This window comes from Neovison vison, chromosome 11 (assembly GCF_020171115.1).
Source record: "Neovison vison isolate M4711 chromosome 11, ASM_NN_V1, whole genome shotgun sequence".
Taxonomy (NCBI): domain Eukaryota; kingdom Metazoa; phylum Chordata; class Mammalia; order Carnivora; family Mustelidae; genus Neogale; species Neogale vison.
Window position 1 is genome coordinate 36,553,754 of NC_058101.1, and position 16,541 is coordinate 36,570,294.

At 41.9% G+C, this 16,541-nt stretch overlaps 1 long non-coding RNA gene across 4 annotated transcripts in view; it reads right to left on the reverse strand.

Annotated features, from left to right (window-relative positions):
- The window catches only part of LOC122889484, a 32,492-nt gene extending 17,701 nt beyond the window's left edge, over nucleotides 1-14,791 (reverse strand). For all 4 annotated transcript variants that reach the window (XR_006380921.1, XR_006380920.1, XR_006380922.1 and 1 more), the window contains exons 1-3: nucleotides 14,726-14,791; nucleotides 11,685-12,021; nucleotides 7,525-7,644 (exon numbers count right to left, since the gene is read on the reverse strand). This is a non-coding gene — a long non-coding RNA (uncharacterized LOC122889484). The remainder of the gene's footprint in view (nucleotides 1-7,524; nucleotides 7,645-11,684; nucleotides 12,022-14,725) is intronic.
- Between the last annotated feature and the right edge of the window lie 1,750 nt (nucleotides 14,792-16,541).

A 16,541-nucleotide genomic window follows, 5' to 3' on the forward strand; every position in this document is an offset into this window, starting at 1 on the left:
TGCCACTCTCCCTGCTTGTGTGCTCTCTCTCTCTCTCTCTGTCAAATAAATAAATAAAACCTTAAAAGAAAAAAAAAAAAAAAAAGAAATGACACTGTAGCCCTATATAGATGGAGATGATTTTATCTTGAAATTCATTTTTTGATCAATAAATCATATTAATGGGCCTCATTTTTGAGCATTTACTCAAAATGTATGTAAGTACATTTTATCTTAAGTATTAAAGTACAGACACTTTATACTGTTTTCCTCCCTTCCTCCTTCCTTCCCTTCCTCACCCACATTCTTCCTCCCTGCCTTCCTTTTTTTTTAAAGATAACATTAAAAGTTAAATGTCATTTGCAGACTATTTTAACTTGGAACTGTCTTGACCTACTGAAAGTAGCCATGAAATTATTGGTTCAACTTTTGCATTGATAGAAGTTTTGACAAGAGCTTCTGTTGAACACAATTCTGGATGTATTGATTTATTACCAGGTGATGGGCTCAGTGTCTTAGGTAGACTTCTGAATGTGTCCCAGAGCTGTTCCAGAAAGTTCTATCTTAGTTATTTGTGCTGCTGTAACTGAATACCACAGACTGAGTGACTTATAAACAATAAACATTTATTTCCCATGGCTCTGGAGGCTGGAAATCCAAGCTCAAGGACTTGGCCAATTCAGTATCCAGTGAGGGTTCACAGAAAGCTGCCTTTTTGTTGTGACCTCACCTGACAGAAGGGGCTGGAGAGCTCTCTGGGATTATTTCATAAGGGCACTAATCCCATTCTCAAGGGCTCTACTCACAGGAGCTCATCCCCTCCAAAAGGACCCCGCCTTCGAACACCATTGTATGGAAGATTCGGTTTCAACTTGTGAATTTTGGAAAGGCACAACCTTCAGTCTATAGCAAGTCCCTTCTCAATAAGGTAACTTTTCAGTTTCCTCAGAAAGTCCAATTTTCAGGTTGGGTATCTGATCCTCCTGTTCAAATATTTCTTTGGGAACTCAGAGGGAACTCAGAATGTGCCAGAGAAACAGCAGGAGAAGCAGACCGCCCAGCTCTGCTGTCCCTGCACTCCTCACCCCCAGCCCCACCCCCAAGCACAGTTCCTTCATGGCCGTGGCACCTCAAGGACACGGAATCCTTTGGTGAGTTCTCTGTTTTAGAGGCTTACGATGAGAGCAAGGGACCACCTGACTTTCATTAGCAGCCAGGAAGGAAGATAAAAAAGGAAATAAATATTAATAATGTCTCTTTTGCCAAACATTCACATCCAGTTCACACGAATACAAATCAAACCATGTAAAATATCATAGCACATCATGTCTGAGGAAAACATGTGCGAGAATAGACCTGATTTCCATAATTCTAACATACTTTGGTTTCCATCAGATGAAATACAGCTATGAAATTGAAAGTGCCACTTTATGTGTAAAAGTTCTAATACTGGCCTGAAGTTTTGAAAAGAGGGAAGAAGTATGGTGGAAATAAAATTCTCTTGAAATTTATTAGTAAGTTGGAAGATACAGTGAGACAAGCAATCAAAATCTGGCGTGACTGCTGAGAGAAAAAAGGCCTTTAAAGAAGGTACCATATCCCCAGCCCCTAGAACAGTGCCGACCACACAGGAGGGCCTGAATACATACTTACTGAATTTTTTTGTTTTTTAAGCCCAAATTGGGGGTGAAGGCAGGAGGGAACAGGCAGAGCAGTCTGAGAACCAGATTTCATGAAAACCAAGAAGGAAGGTCACTCAGATTGCTGAAGAGGATATAACTGCTGACCTCCAAGGTAAGGTGGCTATCACAGTTCCCTAGGGCTGTCATCACCAAGTCTCACAGACTGGGTGACTTAAAGAAACAGCAGTGTCTCACCTCATAGTCATGGAGATGAGAAGTCCAGAATCAAGATGGCAGCAGCGACTTGCTCCCTCAGAAACCTATAGTGGAATCCTTCCATGCTTCTTTCTAGCTTCTGGTGGTTTTGCTGGCAATCCCTGGCATCCCTCCATTTGCATCTCAGTAACTCCCACCTCTGCCTCTGTTGTCACACAGGGCTTTCCCTGTGTGTCTCTGTGTCTTCACGTGGCTAACTTATTCACAAGAGCCAAAGGGCAAAGCAACCCAAACATCTGTGTCCATCGATGGGTGAACCTCACAATAAAACGTGGGAAGAACACACAACATCATGTTATCCCGCGTTAAAAAGGGAGAACATTCTGAAACACTTCATGATACCAGTGAACTTTGAAGACATCTTGCTGAGGAAAATAAGTCATTCGCAAAAGCTCAAAGACAGGCATGATTCCACCTGCACAAGGTCTCCATAGCCGTCAGACTCACGGAGACTGAAAGCAGAATGGTGGGTGCCAGGGGCTGGCGGCAGAAGGAATGGAGGGTCAGTGTTCAAGGGGTGCAGTGCTTCAGGTGGGGAAGACGAGAATGTTCTCAAGATGGCTGGTGGTGATGGGGGCCCCACAGCGTGAAATATACTTACAGCACTGAACCTTACCCCAGGGATCACTGAGGGCAAAGAAGAGATTAGAAGAGACCCATGAAAGTGCTCTTGAGAGTAAGGAAAGGCACAGCCAAACGGGAGGGCTGCATGGAAGCACATGATCTCAACTGGGAGATAAAGCGGTCTCAGAGGCCTTTCTCACCCACTGACTCTCTGACTCGAGGGGTTTCCACACCAGGTCATTACTGCCAGAAAAGGGAAGAGTCTTCGGAGAGTATGCATTTTGTACCATATTATGCACGTATGTGGGTCCTAAACTCTCTCTCACTGGAAGTTGAATCACATGACTTCTAAGGTCCCTTGGATTCTGAGAGATGCTCTCAGTTTAGGTAATTTTTCCCAGGGAATAGATACTGGGCAAAAACTGGGTCAGTCGTGGTGACTGGAAAGATCCTAGGACTTACATCAAAGTCCTGGTTTGGGTCGGGACAGTGGTTTTCTCTGCCTTTAATAACCTCAAGTTTCTCTTCTGTAAAAGTGGGTTAATAATTCTCAACTTCCTGGTGATTACAGGGATGCAATGAAATATTATATATATAAAAGCAACACTTAACAGCTCAAGATGCAATTTATTAGAGCTTATTCAAGACTATTCATAATGCGCCTTAAAAAGTCAGAATATCTAGTAATAATTAGTAAGAACACTAACTTTACTGAGTGTAAGGGTAAAAAATATATACATAATCTATATTATATATATGTATATGTGTTATATATATTATGTAGTATGTTATATATACTATAATATGTATATATTATAATTATATATGTATATATTTATAATTATATATTTATGTATTTATATATAAATGTACAAATGCATATAAATATGAAATATATATGATTTATATAAATTATATTTTATATAATTATATAGTATATATGACCATAATATATAATAGTATATATAATATATAATATATGTATTATATGTATATTACATATGTATATTATATTATATATGTGGATATGTATTATATATATGGATATGGATATGGATATAGATATGGATATATACGCATACATATGGTATATAGGAATATAGGGAATGCTTAACTCTCCACGCAGAACCCAAATCTCACATTAGTGGTTTAGACAGTGTCACAATTTTCTGGCTTTATCCTTCTTGTATGCCATAGATCTACAATAGCTTTTTACACTCTATGGCCCAATAACTTGTTCCTGTTTTGCAAGAATAGCACAAAGAACTTTTTTCCAGAACCATTGGAGAGTGAACTGCCAACATAATGTCCCATCACCTTTGATATTTCAATGCAATTTTCCTCTGCAAAAAGGACGTGCTCCTACATAATCATAAGACAACCATAAATATCAACCTTGACATATCACTACTGTCTGATCTTCAGACCCACTCTGGTTTCACCAATTATCTCCATAATGTCTTTTATAGCAGAAGATCCAGGCCGTGATCACATGTAACATTGCATTGTCATGTCTCTGTGGTCATCTTCAATTTAAAACAAGTCCTTAGTCTCCTTCACTTTCACGACCTTAATATAATGGCTCATGCGCCAACCCCTGGCTGGTCACTCGTTTTTGGAAATAAAATTTTATCAGAACATAATCACATACATTGTCTATGGCTGCTTTTTGTATTATAACAGCAGAGTTGAGTAGTTGTGACAGAGACCATATGGCCTGCAAAATGAAAAATATTTATTACCAGACTCGTTTACAAAAAATCTTTGTCAAACTCTGTGCTCAACTGGAAGGCAAGGAAAAGAAATGAAAGGAATACATATTGAAAAAGAAAGGATTGGTTTTAATGTGTTTTCTTGTTTACATAGAAAGTCCTAAGGAATCTATAAAGCAACTACTAGAATTAATAAGATAATTTAGAAAAGTTGTAGAATATAAGACCAATATTATAAAATCAGTTTTGTTTCTATATATTAGCAACAGACAATAGGAAATGATACTTTAAAAATATCATTAAAGTAGTATCAGAAAACATAAAATACTGGGGGGTGCCTGAGTGACTCAGTTGGTTAGATGTCTGACTTCAGCTCAGGTCACGATCTCAGGGTCCTGGGATGGGGCCCCTTGTTGGGCTCCACACTGAGCAAGGAGTCTGCTTCTCCCTCTCCTTCTCCCTGCTCCCCCACTCATGCTCACTCTCTCTCTCTCATATAAGTAAATAAAGTCTTTATAATATATATATAAAATACTTAGAGGGCACCTGGGTGGCTCAGTCAGTTAGGCATCTGACTCTTGACTTTGGCTCAGGTCATGATCTCAGGGTCATGAGATCAAGCCTTGCATTGGGCTCCATGCTCATAGGATAGAAGATTCTCTCTCTCCTTCTTCCTCTGCCCTTACCCCTCCATCAAATGAATAAATAAATAAATAATCTCTTAAAAAATATTGCTGAGAGAAATTAAAGAAGATAAAATAAATAGAAAGAAATTTCCTATTGATGTTCACATATTGGAAGACTCAAAATTGATAAAATGTTAACACTTCCCAAATTGATTTTACACTTACTGCCACCCTAGTGAATATTCTAGAAAGATCCTTTTTAGAAATCATCAAGCTTATTTTAAAATTCATATGAAAGTGTGCAGGGTCTAAAGTAGCAAAGCTATCTTGAAAAAGAAAACCTAAAGTGAGATGACTTACACCACATGATTTCAAGATTGTAACTACCCTACAAGATGGCCCCCAATGATCCCCACTTCCTGGTATTTGTTCCTTGTGTAGTCCCTTCCCACAGGCTCTCAGGGTTGGTCTTTGTGGCCAAAAGAATATAAGAAAAGTGATGAAATTTAGATTAAAAAAACAATAAAAATAAAACATAAATATAAAAATAGAACAAAACATAAAAATAAAACAAAAAAAATAAAAATAAAACAATAAAATAAATTTATAAAAAATGTTGTAAAAACTCTCTCTCTCTCTCATTCTCTCTCTTTGGTCACTTGTTCTGAGGAAAGTGTGTCATTTTGTCATGAACAATCCTATGAAGAATCCTGTATAGTGAAGAACTGAAACCCATGGCCAATAGTCAGCAAGAAGGAGAGGCCTCTCGTTAACAGTCAATAGCTGCATTAGTGACCTTGCAGGCAAACCGTCTAGCTCTACCTAATGTTAGCCTTCCGTCGACTTTGAGCCTGGCCAGTAGCTTGACTACAAGCTTATGACAGGCCCTCAGGCAGAACTACCAGCTTAGCTGCTCTCAGATCCCCCATTCTCAGAAACCGTCTGAAATAAGAAGGTTTGTTGTTTTATGCTGCCTATTTGGGGGATATTTTGTTGTGCAGAAATATCTAATGAATACGGGCCCCTGGGTGGCTCAGTTGATTAAGCGTCCAACTCTTGATATCGGCTCAGGCCATGATCTCAGGATCATAAGATCAAGCCTCCTGTTGGGCCCCATGCTGGGCATAGAGCCTGCTTAAGATTCTCTCACTCCTTCTCCCTCTGCCCCTCTCTACTCCCCCATAAAAAAGCAAAATAGCTAATGAATAGAAAAACTTACATTTAGCTCATAGTACTCAAGACACTGTGGGGCTGATGCAAAGATGAACAAAGCAATCAATGAACAGAACAGAATCCAGAAATAGATTCATGCCTGTAGTCAACTGATATTTGATAAATGCACCCATATAATTCAAAGAAGATAGTCTTTCCAGAAAATGATAGAAGATCCCTTGCCATACCAACCTCCAAAAGTAATTTAAGATAAAACAGAGATAATGTCTTGTGATAGGCAAAGATTTCTTAGGATGATGAATGAAAGGATAAGGAGTATGTGGTGTATGTATCACAATGAAATATTATTCGGCTGTGAGACAGATGGACATTCTGTCATTTGAGACAACACGAATGGATCTTGAGGGCATTGCTGAAATTACTGAAATAAGACAAAGACATGAACCGTATGATCTTATTTACATGTGGGATTTTTAAAAGTCGAATTTATAGAAACAGAATAGAATGATGATTACTAGGCGCTGGGGCGTCTAGAAAAATAAAGAGCTGTTGGTCAAAGGGTACAAACTTCTAGCTATAAGATGAACAACTTCTGGGGCTCCAATGCATGGCATGGCAATCACAGGTAACGATACTGGGTTATATAGTTGAAAATTGCCAAGAGAGTAGATCTTAAATGTTCTCACCACACACAGACACACACAAAGGTAATTATGTGAGGTGAGGGAGGTGTTAATCCTGCAGTGGTAATTATTTTGAAATATACAAGTGTATCAAATCACCATAGTCTATGTTATAAACTCACCCATATTATGTAAAGTAAAGCTGGAAAAAAATTACATTTCAGTAAAGTTGGAAAAAAACTCTACATATATCCACCAAAAAATTTGCACAAGAAAAACAATAACTTCATCATAATGGAAAAAACCTGGTAACAAGCCAAAAGGCCCCACCCAAATGTCATGGATTACAATAAATTCGTACAAAGGAATACTGCTCGCCAATAAAAACAAACCCACTACTGAGATATCCGACAAAATGCATGAATCTGAAAAACTTTAGTTTCATCAGAGAAGCTAGACACAAAAGAGCTCCTACAGTAGAATTCCATTTATATGAATGAAGATCGGCAGGCCAACCAACTAAGCTACAGCGATGGAAATCCGAACAGCAATTGCCTCTAGATGAGGGGTTACTGATGGAAAGGGACTGCAGAAAAATTCCCAGGGGGGATAAAAATGTTCTATATATTCATAAGGGTGCTTACATTTGTCAAAAACTCATTTAACTGTACACTTAGAACCTGAGCATTTTATTGCATGTAAATAACCATATAAAAAATAAATGTGATGCTTTCGACAGAGCCTGCACCTTCTGGGTCCTGGCGATTTACAGTGTACCAAATATGGCAGTTGGTTTACACAGGTCCTGAGAGAGACCTAGAAATCTGGGAGTGGGTATGGAAGAGACTCCCAGAGTTTGGAAGGAGACTGTGGCCAAGGGAGGTCCTCACAGGTAAAAGAAACACAAATGAAAGAAGAAGTTGAGTATTCACTTGGCTTTGGGTCTTACCTTACCCTGGACCATTTCCCCTTTCCCACGTGTCTTCTCTTCAAGGGCATTGATGTGTTTTATAAGCCTTTGCCTTTTCCAAAGCTCCGAGCATTATTTTTTGCAGCCAGAGTTTGGTAACTATCATAGAAAGAGAGAGAGAGAGAGCCCTGTGATTTAGAATATTTTCCAGCAGATTTCGCATGACTTTCCTGGAACGGCTGCAGACGACATGAGAACCAAGACTGTTCTCGGTTTCCCGGAGTCTAGCACCGTGTCTGGCACATGGCAGAATCAATTCACTGACGTGTACCCTAGAGAGAAAAATAAATAGCCTCCTCTCAAAGCCTTGGTGTCCGTCCCCATCTCCCCCAATCTCCCAGCTGTGGAAATCTTTAAATACGCTTTTTGTTGTTTTACAGCCGTTTGCATTTAAATTGGGCGTGTCACTATCACATTTTATTAGCTATTCCTCATACCAGCCCTGTGAGGTTAGCGCTGTTATCTGTGCTTTCCAGGCGAGGGCACGGAGAGGTGAAAGAAGCAATTTGCCCGCTCGGATCGCACAGCGAGCCTGGGGAAGAAGAGGGATTTGTGCGCCCAGGCTCCGCCTTCCAGCCTGCTTGGGGTTTCCGCACAGCCCTTTGGCTTTGAACCTGATAATGAAATGTGGATTTTCAGTACTGCACTTTGAAAATCATGTTAAAGGCATTAATTCCTAAAGAAAGAGTTAGGATTGTAATTCTTCGGCCTGATTATTTTTCCGGAGGAGGTTTTTTTTTTTTTTTTTTTTTTTTTAGATACTTGACCGGGCTGCCTAAACCCAAGGTCTTAGAAATGACTCACTCTACCCAGAGATCCTCAGCATTATTTCCGGCTCAAGTCCTGCAGGGCTCAGATGTCCCTCTCCCTCCTGTGGAGCCCACCCATAGCGCATAACCTTTAAACAATAGTTTAATTGGAGTAAGATAATTTGATGAGGTTGGAAGGGGATTTAGGGCTTATCTAGCTAAGAAAAAATGAATGGAGTCCATGAACTTCCTTAAATGTAAAATATATATAAAGTTGTGCCTCTGGATGGATATGGCTTTTTAAAATTTTTTTCTTTCCTGAGAAGGTCAAGCTCTCACATAGTTCTCCTTAAAAGTGGGTATGTCCCTGGGAGCCTGATGGCTCAGTGGGTTAAGATCTCTGCCTTCAGCTCAGGTCAGGATCCCAGGGTTCTGGGATCGAGCCCCGCATCAGGCTCTCTGCTCAGTGGGGAGCCTGCTTCCTCCTCTCTCTCTGCCTGCCTCTCTGCCTACTTGTGATCTCTCTGTCAAATAAATAAATAAAGTCTTTTTTTAAAAAAAAGTGGGTATGTCCCTCACAGATTGGGAAATGGAACTCAGCGTGTTTTAGGAACTCACCTTACAGGACACACAGCCAGGCGACAACGGTGCTGCAGAATTTTAGTCCTCCATTAAGACAGAAGGACTATTATCTCAGGTTCCCAGAACATACCTTTAATTTGAGGAATTACATCCCCAGGCTCTTTAACGCATAGACTCTGTTCTAAAGAATTGGCTTTCCCAAAATGGTATCCCTCATCCAGATAAAACTTTTTGCTCGTCTGGCTTTTCCTTGGTCTGCATAGACTGGCCCCCCTGGAGGACACGGAGCTGAGGGAGCTCCCATTGCTCTGTCCTTTTCCCTTGATGGCAGGAGGGGACGTCCGCGTTCCCAAGTTCTCAGTTTTAACTCTGCCAGTGTGATTAACAAAATTCTTGTACCACCTCCTAACTCCCTGCTTGATACTGGGTGATTCAATTAAGACAAGTGGTTTTCAACCTTGGCTGAACGTTAGCTGCTCCCGGGGCGGGGGTGGGGGGGGGGAGCCTTTAAAAATCCCCATGCCCTTGTCCAGGCCACACCCCAGACCAATTAAATCTGAATCTCTGGAGGAAGGGCTCAGGCAAGAATTTTTTTAAAGCTCCTTGAGTGGTTGCTATGTACAGCCAGAGTTGAAAAACACTAATAGAATCAAGAGGAGGGGAAAAATATCACATCCATTAGACACTTATTATGTACAGGGTGTTTTATGTATGTTGGCCCCTTTATTCCTCCCAGGCTCAGATGGTTGTACAACTTTCCTAAAAATTACACAGCTGGAAAGTGGCGAAGTCCAGGCTCCATCCCAGGCACAGATGGTTTCCTGAAAGCTATTTGTACATCCTAGATTTGGTGATGAGTAAATGAGGGGATGTCCATTCAGCACCTGGCACATAGTATGTGGACCTGAATGTCTATCTCCATATCTCAGCCTCCTCGTCAATCTAGAATGTTCCTCCTGATGCATACCATGCCCTGACACCAAGACTTTAGGTCTGGGCACTTGGGGTGAACCCTTGCGGCTCTGCATTTACATGCCCTCTTTATGCACAAATGTTATGTCGTAATTTCATTGTATAGGGATGTTAGGTTGTAGGGAATGGAAACTGGTGGAATATATAACTGAAATAGGTTCTGCCTATTCCATGCATTTTGTGAGGCTTTTGGTTTTATATATGTTTGTGTTCTGTAGCCATGACTTCTCTCTCTTGTCACTACAGAATGGGATGGTTTCCTATTTAACTGATGCGAGATTGGTCCTGCCATGATGTGGAAACCCGATGTCACCAGGTCATCTCTCCCTCCAGCCCTATTTTCATCAGACTAGAGCAGTGGGCTGGGACCCAGTCATTCTAAAGTTTTCCCCTTTCTGCTAGTCTGTTTGAGAGGCTCACAAATCATTTAAATTTTTCTGAATTGATGACATTCAGTCAAATAGGGTAATGGGTGGGTATAGAGGCTTCAAGACAGGGTTCCTCCTTAGGGGAGGACCAGTGTTGGCATCTTCCAAGGAGGGGAGGTAATGGCCATGCCCAGAATACCTCTGTGTGTGGACAGGTACTGAACAGCTCATGTCGATAGCGGCCACTGTTGCCAGGCATCGTCCCAGGGGCTCCGTGGGAGTGAAATGGTCAGCCTTCGAACCCAGGTATTTGGAATCCAGAGTCTGGTTTCTAACTCCATGCTATACTTGGAGCTACCAGGGGGAAAGGGGAGACAGGGACACTCACGCAGGGAGTGCAGATGAGGGAGTTCAGTCTGTGTCATTCTCAGAAGAGGAGAGAAAGAGACATCTGACGGGCCATATACATTCCCTGTTCTTCCTTGTCTCCCTAATTCTTCCAAATCACTATGCACCAACCCCCTCCTGAGACAGAAGAAACCCCATCACTCAGAGACCCCTGGTTGTAGGGAGGAGAGGGGATGGATGGAATAGCTATCTCTTCTTCTCATTTTATTCTCTTATTCATCAAGCCGGCATTGAGTGTTTTCTGTGTTTCTGACACGGGTTTTCAGCCTTTTGTATGTTTTAATGGAGAGAGGTCAAGTCCCTTGCCAAGGTCCACTGCTCTAAAGAAGTGGGGAGGGGCACCTGGGTGGCTCAGTGGGTTAAGCCTCTGCCTTCAGCTCAGGTCATGATCTCAGGGTCCTGGGATGGAGCCCCGCTTCAGGGTCTTTGCTCAGCAGGGAGCCTGCTTCCCGCGCCCCCTTCCCCGCCTCCCGCCTGCCTCTCTGCCTATTGTAATCTCTCTCTGTCAAATAAATAAATAAAATATTGAAAAAAATTTAAAATAAAAAATAAAGGAGCAGGGACTGGATGTAAACCCAAACCCTATACAACTGATGACATGCAGTGCCAGTCTCTCACTTCTGGAACTTTCCACTCATTTTAAGGAATTTTTGACAGAAATCCCTGGTAGAGCATAATAATTCAAGTAAACCCAAATTAAGTTCTCATCAGGGAAAGGAAGACTGGGGGGTTATGGAACTGGAGGGCTGCTTCCTGACAAGACCCACTATGCATTCATTTGCTGCCGCTCCTGCTGGTCTGGGTCCTTGTCTGAATATTGCTCTAATAATAAGTTTGGTCTTTGTCTTCATGATGGAACCACTAGGCACTATGGTGAAGAGGCGCTAATATATCATTAGTTAAACACTGTCAGCTTTTCTTTTGCATTTCCATAGAGAGCTAAGGGACTTCCAAGTCAGGAGCAATGGGAGGGCATGAGGGTTCTGTTCAAACACAGACCGACAGGGGCTCTGTCTCTAGAAACAGCAACTCTGAGGAATTCCTGTTCATTGACACTGACCTGGCGAAGGAAGAGACAGCATGAAGATGGGCCAGGCCTGGATGTTGTGCTCATCACCTCTGCTCACATTCCATTAGCTGGAACTCAGTCATAGCCTCTCACCTTAGTGCAAAGGAGTTTGGGAAACATACCCAGCTGCGTACTCAAGAACAAACTGTTTTTCTCTTTTCCTTTTCTTTCTTCCACTTTGGTTTTTTTGTTTATTTTGTTTTGTTTTGTTTCATTTTTGTAGCTTCTCCTTGTTATTTTACGGCCAGTGGTTGGAGGACTGGGTTGCCAACGGAAAAAAAAAGTACAAAGACGAATCTTTTGGAGTGATCCATGTCCAGTGCCAATTCTAAGTGTGAAAACAAAAATAACTCATTTTTACTGACTATTTGCTGGGTACCAAACTGTACTACATGGTTGCCTTGAATCCCATAGCAGCCTCTCGCATGGGTTTTAAAGTGTATTAATAGCTAGTTGCGGAATGATGGAGCTCTGCTCTTCTAATGGTAATCAAGAACAAGAGGGTCCCTGTAAGGCCATTCTCCACCCTTTTTCTCCTTATTGTGTGTCCCAAAGCTTGTTTCCCATGGATGACCCATCCAGGATTCCTTACCTTCTGGCTTCCGGTTTGATTTGGCCAATGGGAGTCATCAGCCAAGGATCAGAGTTGGGTGTATAATTGTGTCCTATCTTTTCTTTGGCCATGGCCATGTTCCTCTGTGGATGGTCACAGCTTTGGCCAGGCAGCCACTCCCCTGAGGCTATTGATACCCTCAGGTTCCCATAAGAGGTCTCTCTTTCTGCCCCTCCAGGCTTGGAGTGACCAGGGTTTCCTGCCAATGATAGACTCTTGGTGCATTATTAACTCTTGACTGGTCCCTTGGACCTCCCCCACACTCCCATAGATAATTCCTTCTGTGAATTCTTTTCAGTTATCCCTTGGAGAGTGCCATCTCTTTCCTAGTGATTCCTGGCCGATTCAACTAGGACTTAAGAACTTACACAGTTCCCCATCCAACCTCCTTTCTTTAAAAAACTCTATTTATTATAAGGACCACTTTGGAGTCTGGAAGACCTAGGTATGAAGCCCAGTTTGATCACTTACTAGTTGTGTGATCTTGAGCAAGTTACGTAACCTCTCTGAGCTGTTGTTTATCTATTCATAAAACAAAAGATAACGCATTTGTGGGGATTAAAAGAAATAACAAAGGTAAATGACCTAGCTCCATGTTTGACACATAATAAATAATTAATAGAACTAGAAATGGCAAATGATGTCATGGGAATATGTCAAAGTCAGTAATTAAATGAGTAACCTATATATTGCCCATTAAACTGACATTTTTAAAAAGATGATCACTCTCACTGTGGACAATGATGTTGCCGGGGAAGGTACACACTTCAAATGAAAGTATAAAATTTGGTAAAACCTTTCAGAAAGGCATTTTATCTTAGGATAAAGCCTACAAAATGTGCATTTTCTCTGATCCAGCAACTCATAGCAATTTTCGGAATTTATCCTAAGGAAATAATCCGAAGGAATGAATCAGACCAAGACGCACCTACAGACACCTTCACACTATCGTTGTTTATAATGCTTGAAAATTGGCAATCACAAATGTTCAGCGATAGGGAATCAGTTAAACAAACTTTAGAACGTTGACACAGTGACAAGTAGATTACCATGATTAGTGTAGGAAGATGGCCCTAGCACACTGGTAAATAAAAGATTCCATTACAAGAATGCTTATAGAGTGTGATTCCATATTTTTGTGAATCTTTAAAAAGAGGAAACATTGAAGAGATATATATTGAGATAATATTTTAGCTATTTCCGGACAACAGGGTTATTGGTCATTTCCCCCTCCTTTTAATTTTTCTTTTCTGTATTTTCTCACTTTTCTACCATGAACATGGCACAGAACATCAAGCAGAGAGGATTGCCTTGGCCGCAAGTGTCAGGAATCTGAACAGAGGGGCTCAGCAGCTCAAGGAGGGCTTGTCTGAAATTGGGATGGCTTTTCCTTTGTGGACTTTAAGTGGCCACTGTCCCTCCAGTCATCCAAGAAGAAAGAGGGCCTGGAAGCCCCAGAGCCTGTCTTAGGAAAACAAGAGATCTCCCAGGAACTCCATAACGGACCTTGGCTGCAATGGTAGGATTTACATCCTATGATCTAGCTGGAAAACGGAAGGGAGAAAGGGCTGGAAAATAAGGTTGAATCATCCCCTTTACAATGTCTGCCACAAACTCATTTTGCTTTCGTAATTAAAAAAAAAAATTAAAAGTGGTTGAAATTTTAAAACAAGTTACAGTTGACCCTCGAACTACATGGGTTTGAATTGCATGAGTCCACTTATACATGAATATTTTTGGAGAGATATGATACAGCACAGTAAATGAATTTTCTCTTATGATTTTTCTTTCTCTGGCTTATACATCAAGCATACAAATCTGTGTTAGTCAACTATTTATATTCTCAATAAGGCTTCCAATCAACAGTTAGTAGTTAAGTTTTGGGGGAGTCAAGTTATATTTGATTTTTCATTCTGTGGAGGGTGGGCGCCCCAACCCCCGATTATTGAAGGATCAACAGGATTTCTTTCTTTCTTTTTTTTTTTTTGATGACTTTAATGGGTCCGGCCTTCTGCCGCCTTCCCATGCAGTCAGGCTGCGACAGCCAGCAAATTCATGTTCACAAACCCCAGGGACCAGGAAGAGCACCAACACCCGAGGCTATGCTTGGAGGCAGTGGGAGGGGAGCAGCAGGCCAAGCGCCTGCACCCGGGAAACCTACCTGTTGCTTTTTCAGCTCCCCTCATCTAGGTCTCTCTAGGTCTCCCTAGGTCTCCGTGGAGCTTACTCATGGAGACTTTTGCAACTTCAATACTTCTGGTCCTGCCGTTCTTTTCTAGAGTGTGCAGAAATGGCCCCTTATCCCATTCGCCTTGCCTTGGTCTCAGCAGGGCTTTCCCAGGCAAGAGCCTGCCCCTGATCGGCACACTGAGGGAATGGACCAGGTTACCTGCCCTTGGATCCTGGCGGTGCCGCTTACCTGTTAGGTGATCTTGAATCAGTTACTTCAGCTGTCTCTGTTTCTGCTTCTTTAAATGTAAAATGGAAATGGTAATAGTATACACTTCATAGGGCTGTTATGAAAGATGAGTCAGTATTTGTCAAGGGCTTGGAATGTGCCTATCGTACAGTAAGTGCTCTGTGGGTATTTAAAAATAAATAAATACGAGAAAGGCAGAAACAGCCATGGCTGTCTGGGCCGTATTGTTTTGAGCTCACATCTTACTTGACATATATCTGAGACATCTAGGGGCACCTGGGTGGCACAGTTGGTTAAGTGTCGCCTTTGGCTCAGGCTGTGATCCCAGCATCCTGGGATTGAGTCCTGCGTTGGGCTCTTTGCTCAGTGGGGAGCCTGCTTCTCCTTCTCCCTCTGCCACCCCCCCCCCCCCGCTCATGCTCTCCCACTCACTCACTCTCTCAAAAAAATAAAATAAATAAAATAAAATCTTAAAAAAAAAAACATCTGAGACATCTAAAAACTACAAAGAAGGGCCGAATATTTTTTTTGTTCTATGCCGGCTGCCCCCATGTGGTCTCAGTGCTAGGAAAGAAGGAGAGCCCATGGGAAGCTGAGAGCTAGGAATCGCCTTCTTGGTGGGAGGAGGGTCCCAAGCACTTCATGCATCCTAGCAGCTCTTTTAAACGCATGCCACCCTCCTCTTACAGATGGGGAAACTGAGGCTAGGAGGGCTGAAGTGACTTGGCCACAGTCCCAGTTCTGCGAGTGGTAGATCTGGGATTCGACCCAGAGTGTGTATAGCACCAAAGTTAGCCTGTTGCATCCTAGGAATGGTGTTGACAAGGGGAATGTCCCTGTACATGATTCTAAAAGGCTAACACTTCCGTCCATCCCTGCCTTAAAGAGACTGAAACAGTTTTTATTGACAAGGGCCTATAACAAATACACCTGCAAAATGCTTTATCTCCCAATATTCAGTTTGGCAAGTTTGAATCTTCACATATTGTGTTTTCTTACAATAGGTAGGCCACCGCTTTTGTTCAAAAAAATAAATTCCAGGCCTGAAACGCAGCTAAAATTCTTTTTGGAGGCTGGGGTGGAAAGAGGATGTTGGTTTTTGTTTTGGGGTTTTTTTTTCCCCTTTTTTTGGTGTGTATCTTTTTTTTTTTTTTTTTTTTGTAAGGCTGGAATACAGGATCTAAATACAGGATGTGTCTTTCTGAAATAGCTGGAGCCCAGTAGCCCTTCCTAGCAGTAAATGACCGTTGTGTTGCCAAGTCCAGGCATATTATCTTGAAGATCAAAGCCGTGCTCAGGCCAGCTGAAATCATCAATAATTAACATCATGAGTATCTCTCGGGTCCAAGTTCCTCTGCGAGCAGCCCCGAATTCCTCTCTGCTCTCTGATCTGTCGATGCCACCTTTGCAAAGGCCAGTTCCAAACAGATAATACCCAGAAGTCACTCAGTGGTTTTCTTCTGGACTGCAATGAAGTCCGAGTAGAACGTAAATGTTCAGACACTTCCCTGTTCTTTCCCTTTAAGAAAAAAAAAAATCACTAAGCCCCACCCAACCCCACCCTTTGCTTCTAAAGTTCTGGAGTCAGTGGTGCAGGAGATAGAGCCAAGATAAAGAGAATTAAAAACAAAAAGGCCTTTTTTTTTTTTTTCTTTCCTCTTTTTTTCTTTTTCTTTTTTTTTTTCTTTTTTAGAAACTTCAGTTCCCAGCTCTTCTACTGGCCTCACCCTGCCCCACCCCACCCCACCCAGGGGGCTCTCCCTGGCCCTGGGCCAATTCAGTGCTGGTGGAGGTCTATCTGGGGTCAGCCCTGGCC